Source organism: Lycium barbarum, chromosome 7 (assembly GCF_019175385.1).
Source record: "Lycium barbarum isolate Lr01 chromosome 7, ASM1917538v2, whole genome shotgun sequence".
Lineage (NCBI taxonomy): Eukaryota > Viridiplantae > Streptophyta > Magnoliopsida > Solanales > Solanaceae > Lycium > Lycium barbarum.
The window spans coordinates 81,310,242-81,322,548 of NC_083343.1; positions in this window are offsets into that span (position 1 = coordinate 81,310,242).

The following is a 12,307-nucleotide window of genomic DNA, read 5'->3' on the forward strand; positions in this document are numbered from 1 at the left end:
GTGAGTCCTTTGGATCCGAGGGCAGCTTTTCATCCGCCAGATAGTCCATGTATTTATTTCGCCAATCCCAAGTCAGGGTCGTTGCGTTGACTTCGACCTAATTGCTTTCAATAACCAAACTCATCAGCTGAACAACTGCACTTGAGTTTAGCCCTTCGGACCGAGGAACCAAGGTTCGTCAAAGCATCAGCCTTGGTATTTTGTTCTCTTAGGGTATGTTGTACTGTCCACTTTCTAAACCGGTGTAAGACCACTTGAACCTTTTCCAGATATTTCTGCATTCTATCTTTTTTTACCTCGAAAGTCCTATTAATTTGGTTCACGACCAGGAGGGAATCGCATTTTGTTTCAACGACCTCAGCTCCCAGTCCCTGGGCCAACTCTAAACCTGCAATCAAGGCCTCATAATCGGCTTCGTTGTTAGTCAATTTCGAGGATACTTTTATAGATTGTCGTATAACATCTTCAGTTGGGCTTCTCAGCACGATCCCGAGTCCAGACCCTTTTACGTTGGATGCATATGTAGGGTTCAGACTCTGGTTTTTTTACCCGAGGCTAGTGCTAATTCTTTTTCAACCTCGGGTATCATTGCGGGCATGAAATCTACCACGAAGTCTGCCAAGATCTGAGACTTTATGGCTGTGCGGGGTCCGTACTCGATGGCATACCCGCTGATTTCTACTGCCCATTTTGCTAACCTACCGGATAACTCTGGTTTATGCATTATATTTCTTAACAGGCAAGTAGTTATCACACATATGGGGTGACATTGGAAATATGGTTTTAACTTTCTAGATGCACTCAATAATGCTAACGCAAGCTTTTCAAGGTGGGAATAACGCTTTTCGGCGTCCCTTAAAGTCCTACTAACATAATAAACTGAAAATTGTGTACCATTTTCTTCTCGAACAAGAACAACGCTTACCGCTATTTCGGATACGGCCAAAGTATAGGTACAGCTGCTCATCGGCCTTCGGTGTGTGAAACAAGGGCGGGCTTGACAGGTAGTGTTTCAATTCATCTAAGGCTCGTTGACACTCGGGTGTCCACACGAAGTCATTCTTTTTCTTGAGTAAGGAGAAGAAACGATGACTTCTGTCGGAGGATCTAGAAATGAATCTACTTAAAGCCGCGATTCTCCCGGTCAGTCTCTGTACACCCTTGACATCGTCGATCATCTTGATGTTCTCGATGGCTTGTATCTTGTCCTGGTTGATTTTTATTCCTCAGTTTGACACCATGAACCCTAGAAACTTTCCCGATCCTACTACGAAGGCACATTTCTCCGGGTTTAGCTTCATGTTGTACTTGCGCAGGACATCGAAGGTTTCTTGCAAATGCTTTAAATGGTCCTCTATTTCCAGGGACTTAACTAGCATATCGTCAATATAAACTTCCACCATTTTCCCTATCTGTTCTTCGAACATTTTGTTAACTAGGCGTTGATAAGTAGCTCCGGCGTTTTTTAATCTGAAGGGCATTATGTTCTAACAATAAGTTCCATACCGAGTTATAAAAGATGTGTTCTCCTGATCTTTCGAGTTCATTCTGATCTGATTGTACCCAGAGTACGCGTCGAGAAAACTTAGCAGGGCGTGTCCGGCCATCGCATCTATCATACTATCGATGTGTTGAAAAGAAAAAGAATCCTTTGGACACGCCTTATTTAAATCTTTGAAGTCAATGCACATTCTAAATTTCTTACCTTTCTTCGGTACGACGACTACGTTGGCTAACCAGTCCGGGTATTTGACCTCCCGAATGGATCCTATTTTTAAAAAATTTGTTACCTCGTCTTTGACAAATGCCTGATTGACTTCTGACATTGGCCTTCATTTTTGTTTGACCGGGCGGAAACTCCAATCCAAGCTCAAACATTGAATGGTCACTTCCGGTGGGATTCCTGTCATGTCTAAATGGGACCAAGAAAAACAATCTGAATTAGCTTTAAGAAATTCAATTAACTTATTCCTGAGCTCCAGGGTAAGTCCCGTGCCTAGGTATACCTTTTTATCCAGGAGATGGAAGAAGAGGACAACTTGTTCCAGTTTTTCTATTGTTGATGTTATACCCCGCGTTTTAAGAGTATGATCGTGACCCTTGCTTCCTCAAAATTGACAATCATGTTGTCTCTACATAATTCAAACTCACGTTGATGGTATTATATTTCGTATTTTTGCACGTCGGATTAGTCGTAAGCGGAGGTGGGGCCCACACATCGAGATTTTTTAGGAACACGTGAAAAGTTATATTAAGCACACATGTGAATTTGAACACAACTCAAGAAGGACCCTTGAGCCGAATCAAAGTGGAAGTCCTCCAAACGAATATTTTTAAGAAAACGTTTTCGGGTGACCTGACTTCGAGAGGCAAAAACGGTATTATAGGTTTGGAATTTGGAAACATACCAAGAAATAGAAGTTATAGATAAGTGAATTATCTTTCCAACCTTTGGTTGTGGGTTCCCAGGTGACGTCGGTACAAGGAGATATGTACGTTTTAAGGTCGAAAGGTCAGTGGGCTAGGCCCAACTCGGGCCCAACCGGGTTAGGCCCATGAACCATGTTATATAAGTGATATTTTAGGCCTTCCCTCCTCATTTTAAGATCTGGAACAACCAGAAAATTCTGGAGAGAGATAGAGAAAAAGCCTTGGAGAAGAAAAACCAATTTTGACCAAATTCCGAGCCCCGAATCCCGAAGCCCATGAAGGAAAAAGTGTTGTACGCTGCGTTGTCTTCAATTTGAGCTAAAAATCAACCAAGGAGGAGGATGATAACGTGGTGGCTGAATGATTAAGGTATGGATAAGGTTCTTTTTCATTGCTAATAAGTTTATTTAAAGTTTTAACGGATTAGAACGGGGAAAATAGCGATATAAATTCGTCCATTGGAATTGTGAATTATGGGATGAAATTTGAAGAGAATTTTGGATGAAAATAAATGTAGTTAACTTGTAGAATGTGGAGGATGTTGTTATTGATGTTGTTCATATGAATTCCGACTCCTTTACGGAAATAAAATTATTATATAAGTATAACGCAAATTTGGTGGGTTGAGAAATCTAGAAAACAGTGTGCGGGCTATTTTATGGCATACGTTGGTGTTGGAAATGGTATTAATACTATTGGTATTATTGTTGTTGTTGATTGGTTGCCGAATTGTAATTTTGGGCTAGGCATATAAACGGGGGAGATGCTGCCGAAATTTCGGCAGATCATAAGTGAATTTATTTGAAAGACTAAAACAAGTGTGTGTTGAAATGAATCTAATGATTGCGTCGATATTCTTGAATGTAGACTAACAAGTTGGACGAATAAGCGTAGCTAGTAAGGCGCGGCACAGGTATGTTAAGGCTCGTCCCTTTTCTTTCAAAGGCATGATCCTTAGGTTGTAATTTCATAAATATTTCCATGTTTTCCTTATTTTCAAAGTTAGAAGCTTGTGATTCTATGGCATGATTTCCTTTCTAATAACCCGTAAGCGTTATCCAAAATGTCTTTACTTTCCTAAAACAAAGGCTCATGACTTTGTAAACTTTTATGGTTACAACGATGAATATGCTTTTGTAATGATAACGATGATGTCAAAAAGAGAATATGTCTGGGATGGTTATGACGAATGGTTTCATGTCTAAAAGTCTTAAGTTTAGGAGCCAATACGAATATAAGAACAAAGAGCTAGTCTTGATTTTAATTCTATTCCTTATTATGACTCTATTTTCTAAAGACTCCAAAGGGTATAAATTGATGTTTTATGAGGCTTATGACCTTACTCTACGTGTTCTCTTGACGCTATTCTTCATTGATAGTCTCGCCTTATAATACTAGTCCCTTCAAGGCGAGACATGATGATCTTGATTATTCCATAATGTAATCGGAGGTTACCGACCTTACGTCACTCCGATAGTTATATGACTTTCTTTGGGCTCTCCTGCGTGCTGCTATATGATATATGTATACGTATATGTATATTGGGAAAGAGGGGAGAAAGGGTCAGAGCGCTATAGACGCTGATATATGTATATGTATATGTATATGGGGAAGATGGGAAAAAGGGCAGAGCGTTATATACGCGTAGCCACCTGATTAGTTGGTATGATATGATATCGTCCCGGACGCGGGATATGTGGTTAAATGGATCGGCTGCCGACGCCTCGGCAATATGATATGATATGTTCTATTTTCTATATATATATATATGAAAAAGGAATGAATGTTTTTCAAAGAAAGTAAAGTATGATATATATATATATATATGGGGTTAAATAGATCGGAGCCGACGCCTCGGCAATATGACATACCAAGCATGTAGGGTATCCGCCTAAGCGGCACTCAGATGTACAGGTTACTCTTTTACTTCATGATATGCCCTATGTTTCCGTTTTGTTACTGTTCATATTTATATTCCTTACTTTGTTACTATTCATGCCTTACATACTCAGTACATTGCTCGTACTGACCCCTCTTCTTCGGGGGCTGTGTTTCATGCCGCGCAGGTACACCCAGACGAGCAGAAGCTAGTATAGAAGAGGTTCCAGCGAAGTTGGTAGACCCCACTTGTTCCTGGGAATGCTGCCGAGTCAGAGCGTGTATGCTAGGATTTCTGGATTGATGTTAGAGACTTTGCAGACAGAGTCGTGGGTATAGAATGTCGGTATTGTAATCGGCTCCACCAGTCGATATGTCATTTTGTGTTATGTATCAAAGTCCATGAGATTACAGATTCTATTTGAGTTGAGTACGATGGAAAAGAAAGAAAAAAAAAATTCTGAAAGCTTTATTATGTTTTTCATTTCTTATTGAGGTAAGAGTCTAAGGAGATTAAGTAGGTAATAAGAGTCAGCGGGTTCGCTCGGCTCCGAATATGGGGTCGGGTGCCCATCACACCCTAGTAAGGTCGGGGTGTGACAAAGTGGTATCAGAGCAGGTCGGTCTAAGGGTTGTCTGCAAAGTCGTGTCCAGTTGAGTCCTGTTTATGGGTGTGAAGCCGGCCACATTTATAAACAGGAGGCTGCGGGGCATCTAGGGATTGTTGACCTTCTTTCTATAATAGATCGTGCGATATAGCCAAGTCATAGGAAATAATATTCCTTATGCTAATCGTTGATTTCCGCAGACCCCTAATAGTAACGGAAGAAGGCGAGTGACGAAATGGCAAGTCACGGAGGTAAGTCTGGATATGTTGTTCTGTTATTTGGGACTGGAAGTTCTGGATGGCTGGAATATGTCATATAACCGTATGTTCTGTGAGGTATTGTAGATATTTGTTACACACAGATCTGGAATAATAGGAATGGTAAAGGAGATTCTGCTAGAATAGATACGCCTGACAGGAAGAAGCGGGGACAGAAAATACTATAAAAAGGCAATAAGTGAGGTGCGTCGTTTCAGAAAAGTTATGGATTTGGTACGGTAACGACGGTGCGATCACTACCATCGAGAATCTGGAGGCCCAGGACAGGAAGTAGGCATACATACAGGTGGGAAGCGAACACTGGGAATTGAAAAGGGCAAAATAGTAATTGTAAAGAAAAGGATGTGCTACGAAAATGTTTCAGAATTTGTAAGACCTTGACTTACTCCAGAACATGTAATAAAGGTCATGCGAGGAAGTGGACGCGATTATATCAGCAGTAAGGCACCAGATTCTGTCAAAGTTTCTAGGTTAAGCGTGCTCAGGTGGGAGCAATTTCATGATGGGTGACCCCCTGGGAAGTATGCAAAATATTCTACATATCCAGACACAAGAGACAATGAGAAGCTAGGGTAGCCTAAGGAAAACTAGAGTATATGGGATGGTTGGAGATCATAAGAAGACGCGTAGGACGAGGCAGACTAGGTCGGTGAAGAGACAGAAAGTGCATCACAGACAAAAGTAGCAGAACGCTTGAGAGATATGGACACACAGCTACAGCACAAGCGCGCAGTTAAGGAAGAATTACGAATAAGCGAACTAAGCAAGTGAAAGGACGAATAGTGGATGGAAGGGTGTGGAAATGTGGACAAAATGAGGACATCGACGGAAAGTAAAAGAAAAACCTAGGATAAGAAGTTTTCGACATGTTCGGCATGGAGTTAGGAGGAAGACAAGGAATAAGGTATAGACGAAGACTTCATAAAAGGGCTGTTGGCATATGAGGAACCCCCTTAAAGGGGGGGGGGGGGGGGGAGAACATATTATAGGCTTCAAGTCCAAAGGAAGGAAACTTATTAGCTCGGGGCCAGAGTTCAAAACATATCGGCACATCGGGAGGATACTTGAAAGGAGTAAACGAATTAACAATGAGTGAACCATGAGGCAGACTTAAGGGGGGAAAGTATGGAAGACACTTTAAGAGAATGTCCCATGCCGACAGGAGCTACGATATTTCTAGACGATGGGTTGAATCCCCCGTATCGAACAAAAATTGCGCAGTACCTTATGCAGCGACGTGTTTTAGAGGGTAATAAAGAGATCAAGAAAAGGGCTACAAGCTAAGTTCACAAAGGAAGAAGAATAGACTGCATAATTCAGGTAAGAATATCGACATCTCCTTCGAAGCCAACTCGACCTCAACAATCGCGAACGAATGTTTTTAAAGGGGGGGAGGATGTTATACCCCGCGTTTTAAGAGTATGATCGTGACACGTGCTTCCTCAAAATTGACAATCATGTTGTCTCTACATAATTCAAACTCACGTTGATGGTATTATATTTCGTATTTTTGCACGTCGGATTAGTCGCAAGCGGAGGTGGGGCCCACACATCGAGATTTTTTAGGAACACGTGAAAAGTTATATTAAGCACACATGTGAAGTTGAACACAACTCAAGAAGGACCCTTGAGCCGAATCAAAGTGGAAGTCCTCCAAACGAATATTTTTAGGAAAACGTTTTCGGGTGACCTGACTTCGAGAGGCAAAAACGGTATTATAGGTTTGGAATTTGGAAACATACCAATAAATAGAAGTTATAGATAAGTGAATTAGCTTTCCAACCATTAGTCGTGGGTTCCCAGGTGACGTCAGTACAAGGAGATATGTACGTTTTAAGGTCAAAAGGTTAGTGGGCTAGGTCCAACTCGGGCCCAACCGGGTTAGGCCCATGACCCATGTTATATAAGTGATATTTTAGGCCTTCCCTCCTCATTTTAAGATCTGGAACAACCAGAAAATTATGGAGAGAGATAGAGAAAAAGCCGTGGAGAAGAAAAACCAATTTTGACCAAAATTCGAGCCCCGAATCCCGAAGCCCATGAAGGAAAAAGTATTGTACGCTGCGTTGTCTTCAATTTGAGCTAAAAATCAACCAAGGAGGAGGATGATAACGTGGTGGCTGAATGATTAAGGTATGGATAAGGTTCGTTTTCATTGCTAATAAGTTTATTTAAAGTTTTAACGGATTAGAACGGGGAAAATAGCGATATAAATTCGTCTGTTGGCATTGTGAATTATGGGATGAAATTTGAAGAGAATTTTGGATGAAAATAAATGTAGTTAACTTGTAGAATGTGGAGTATGTTGTTATTGATGTTGTTCATATGAATTCCGACTACTTTACGGAAATAAAATTATTATATAAGTATAACGCAAATTTGGTGGGTTGAGAAATCTAGAAAACAGTGTGCGGGCTATTTTATGGCATACGTTGGTGTTGGAAATGGTATTAATACTATTGGTATTATTGTTGTTGTTGATTGGTTGCTGAATTGTAATTTTGGGCTAGGCATATAAACGGGGGAGATGCTGCCGAAATTTCGGCAGATCATAAGTGAATTTATTTGAAAGACTAAAACAAGTGTGTGTGGAAATGAATCTAATGATTGTGTCGATCTTCTTGAATGTAGACTAACAAGTTGGACGAATAAGCGTAGCTAGTAAGGCGCGGCACAGGTATGTTAAGGCTCGTCCCTTTTCTTTCAAAGGCATGATCCTTAGGTTGTAATTTCATAAATATTTCCATGTTTTCCTTATTTTAAAAAGTTAGAAGCTTGTGATTCTATGGCATGATTTCCTTTCTAATAACCCGTAAGCGTTATCCAAAATGTCTTTACTTTCTTAAAACAAAGGCTCGTGACTTTGTAAACTTTTATGGTTACATCGATGAATATGCTTTTGTAATGATAACGATGATGTCAAAAAGAGAATATGTCTAGGATGGTTATGACAAGAATGGTTTCATGTCTAAAAGTCTTAAGTTTAGGAGCCAATACGAATATAAGAACAAAGAGCTAGTCTTGATTTTAATTCTATTCCTTATTATGACTCTATTTTCTAAAGACTCCAAAGGGTATAAATTGATGTTTTATGAGGCTTATGACCTTACTCTACGTGTTCTCTTGACGCTATTCTTCATTGATAGTCTCGCCTTATAATACTAGTCCCTTCAAGGCGAGACATGATGATCTTGATTATTCCATAATGTAATCGGAGGTTACCGACCTTACGTCACTCCGATAGTTATATGAATTTCTTTGGGCTCTCCTGCGTGCTGCTATATGATATATGTATACGTATATGTATATTGGGAAACAGGGGAGAAAGGTTCAGAGCGCTATAGACGCTGATATATGTATATGTATACGTATATGGGGAAGATGGGAAAAAGGGCAGAGCGTTATAGTTGGTATGATATGATATCGTCCCGGACGCGGGATATGTGGTTAAATGGATCGGCTGCCGACGCCTCGGCAATATGATATGATATGTTCTATTTTCTATATATCTATGAAAAAGGAATGAATGTTTTTCAAAGAAAGTAAAGTATGATATATATATATATATATATAGATATATATGGATATATATATATATATATGGGGTTAAATAGATCGGAGCCGACGCCTCGGCAATATGACATACCAAGCATGCAGGGTATCCGCCTAAGCGGCACTCAGATGTACAGGTTACTGTTTTACTTCATGATATGCCCTATGTTTCCGTTTTGTTACTGTTCATATTTATATTCCTTACTTTGTTACTATTCATGCCTTACATACTCAGTACATTGCTCGTACTGACCCCTCTTCTTCGGGGGCTGCGTTTCATGCCGCGCAGGTACACCCAGACGAGCAGAAGCTAGTATAGAAGAGGTTCCAGCGAAGTTGGTAGACCCCACTTGTTCCTGGGAATGCTGCCGAGTCAGAGCCTGTATGCTAGGATTTCTGGATTGATGTTAGAGACTTTGCAGACAGAGTCGTGGGTATTGAATGTCGGTATTGTAATCGGCTCCACCAGTCGATATGTCATTTTGTGTTATGTATCAAAGTCCATGAGATTACAGATTCTATTTGAGTTGAGTACGATGGAAAAGAAAGAAAAAAAAAATCTGAAAGCTTTATTATGTTTTTCATTTCTTTTTGAGGTAAGAGTCTAAGGAGATTAAGTAGGTAATAAGAGTCAGCGGGTTTGCTCGGCTCCGAATATGGGGTCGGGTGCCCATCACACCCTAGTAAGGTCGGGGTGTGACAGTTGTCTTCGTTGCATCGGATTCGTCTGGAAGTACGAAGGATCTTGGTACACCGAAATAATCTTCTTCCTCGGCCACCTCGTTCTGTGATTGATATTTGGTCCCTCTGTCCGCATTCGAAGTCTTAGTGCGGTTCACTGTATCGACCTTTGGTGCGGATTCTTTCGGTACAGCTTCCTTGACTGCGAGCATTTCTTTGGCATCGGGCTGTTCTCCACGTATTACTTTTATCCCATCGGGGGTCGGGAAATTTAGCATTTGGTGTAAGGTGGAAGGTACTGCTCTCACCATGTGTATCCAAGGTCTCCCGAACAGGGTGTTGTACTTCATTTCTCCATCAATAACATAGAACTTGGTGTGTTGCACGACCCTAGTTGTGTTTACGGGCAATGTGATTTCTCCTTTGGTGGTTTCGCAGTCCATGTTGAACCCGTTCAAGACTCTAGTCATCAGTATGATTTGATCCAACATACCGAGTTGTTCGACGACCTTTCATCTGATGATTTTGGCCGAGCTACTTGGATCAATTAAAATACCTTTAACATGAGTTTTATGTATAAGTACAGAGATTACCATGGCGTCGTTGTGAGGTTGAGTGATGCCTTCTACTTTCTCGTCGTTGAATGAAATAAACCTATTCGGTATATAGTCCCACTCCTTTTTTCCCTCGTGATAGAGAACTTCGTTCTCTTCATGACAGGTCCTCGTGGTGTGTCAACCCCACCAACAATTATGTTGATTACATGCTGGGGTTCTTCCAGCTCAGCCTTTTTGTTGATTTCCCTGTACCTGTAGTTATTCTTCCCTCGTTCACTCAAAAATTCTCTAAGATGTCTGTTCTTGAGTAATCGGGCTACTTCATCCCTTAACCCTCTGCAATCATCGGTCCGATGCCCATGGGTACCGTGATAGTCACATATCAACTTCGAATCCCGCTGTGAAGGGTCTGTTCGAAGTGGCTTCGGCCATGTTGCCGCTTTGATCTTTCCAATCGCTGCCACCAAGGTCGAGGGGTCAACTCTAAAATTATATTCTGAAATCCTCAGATTTTCTCCCGTATGTGAGGCAATGGTGGAGTTGGTTTTATACTGGAGATCCCTGTTTGAAGAACCTCGATCAATCCGTCTGTCCCCTTGGTTCATATGAATGCCGGGGTTACTCCTGCTTTTCTCTGATCGAAAATCGGCCCTCACGGATGGGTAAGGATGATACCTGTCCGGTGGGTTGTATTCTGGTTCAAATTACCTTTTCGATTTATCGCTTCTTGTCCAAGTTACCGGACCTGGTAGGAGGCCAAGGTGATCATCCTCTACTCTGATTTTTGATTCGTACCTGTTGTGCATATCGGCCCAAGTCTTAGCACTGAATTCATACAAGTTCTCCTTTATTTTGAGAGAAGCGTTTGAACTTCTTGGAGTAAGTCCCTTCGTGAACGCTTGGGTGGCCCATTCGTCAGGGACCGGGGGTAACAACATTCTTTCCTGCTGGAACCTAGTAACGAACTCTCTGAGCCGCTCATCGTCCCTTTGGAAAATCTTGAATATATTGGCCTTCCGTGCTTGTACCTTTCACGCCCCTGCGTGATCCTTCGCGAAGGCATCCGCAAGTAACTCAAAGAAGGGGATGGAGTGTTGAGGTAGTGAATAGTACCACTGCTTTGGTTAAGGTTTCACTAAATTTTTTCAAACTTACTGATTCGATCTCATCGTCCTCGAGATCATTGCTGGCAATAACACACATATATGTAGTGATGTGTTCTTGGGGGTCGGTAGTTCCATCGTACTTAGGTATCTGGCATTTTGAACCTCTTTGGGATTAGCTTCGGTGCCGCGCTCGAAGGGAAAGGCCTTCTCACAATGTATTTTGTTTCTTGACCAGTGAGAATCGGAGGTGCTCCCGAAATTTGATCCACCCGAGAATTGTAGTCATTCACTTTTTTCTTGTAGGAGTCTATTCGTTTAGTCAAAGCTTCGAGTATTCTTATCATCTCAGATGACTCATTGATCGGCCTGTCTTGACTGTCACCGACCTCGATTTCCCTTCGAACTTGTTCAGAAACCCTATCCGGTTCCCGTGCCAGCGCATCGCTGAGATCCCTTTAGAGTCGGACTATGGCCTCCTATTGCTGCTGTATGGTAACGTGGTGTTCCTGCAACAAATTGTAAATCAAACATAAATTAATTTCCTCCGCCTCTCCTCTAGGGGCTCCATGCCTATCCACATCATCAGTGCGCAAGTTTTGGACGTGCTGATTGTTGACTGGATCGATGGCGGGTGCGTTGAGTGGCACCCCGTTGAGGTTAGCGTTGTGTTCGCTTGATTCATCTTCGTTGAGGTGAACGGAGTGGCTTGGGTTTGCCATAGAGTAGCCTGAAATCACAAAAACGAACAAAGCACGTGAAGGTTGTTTATATAAGCCGTCACTATTATCGTTAGCCCCACAGTGGGCGCCAAACTTTTTACCCTCGAAAGAAAGCAACAATTGAATTTGTACGCGGTTTAAAGGATCTGTGACTAAGCTTATTAACGAAAGTAAAATTAATGAGCAAACAATATAAAATCAATGGTAAATGATAGCCTGTGATATTCCAACTTTCCGTTTATAAAAATTTCGGTGCATCGAGTCTACTCGCTTCTCTTAAGGCTCGAACCAGAACAAAGTCTAAAAGAATTCGAACTCGATGCTAATACAAAGGATCCTAAACATATCGGCTAGAAATATAAGGCCAAGCATCTAGAGCAAAGAACATATATATAATTTTTTGCTCTAGGTTCATAGGGGACCGCCTCGGTATTTACGCCGGCAGCGGTACCGGTGGCATGAGTGGAGTCGGCCGGAGTATTTTCCCGTGACGAATGC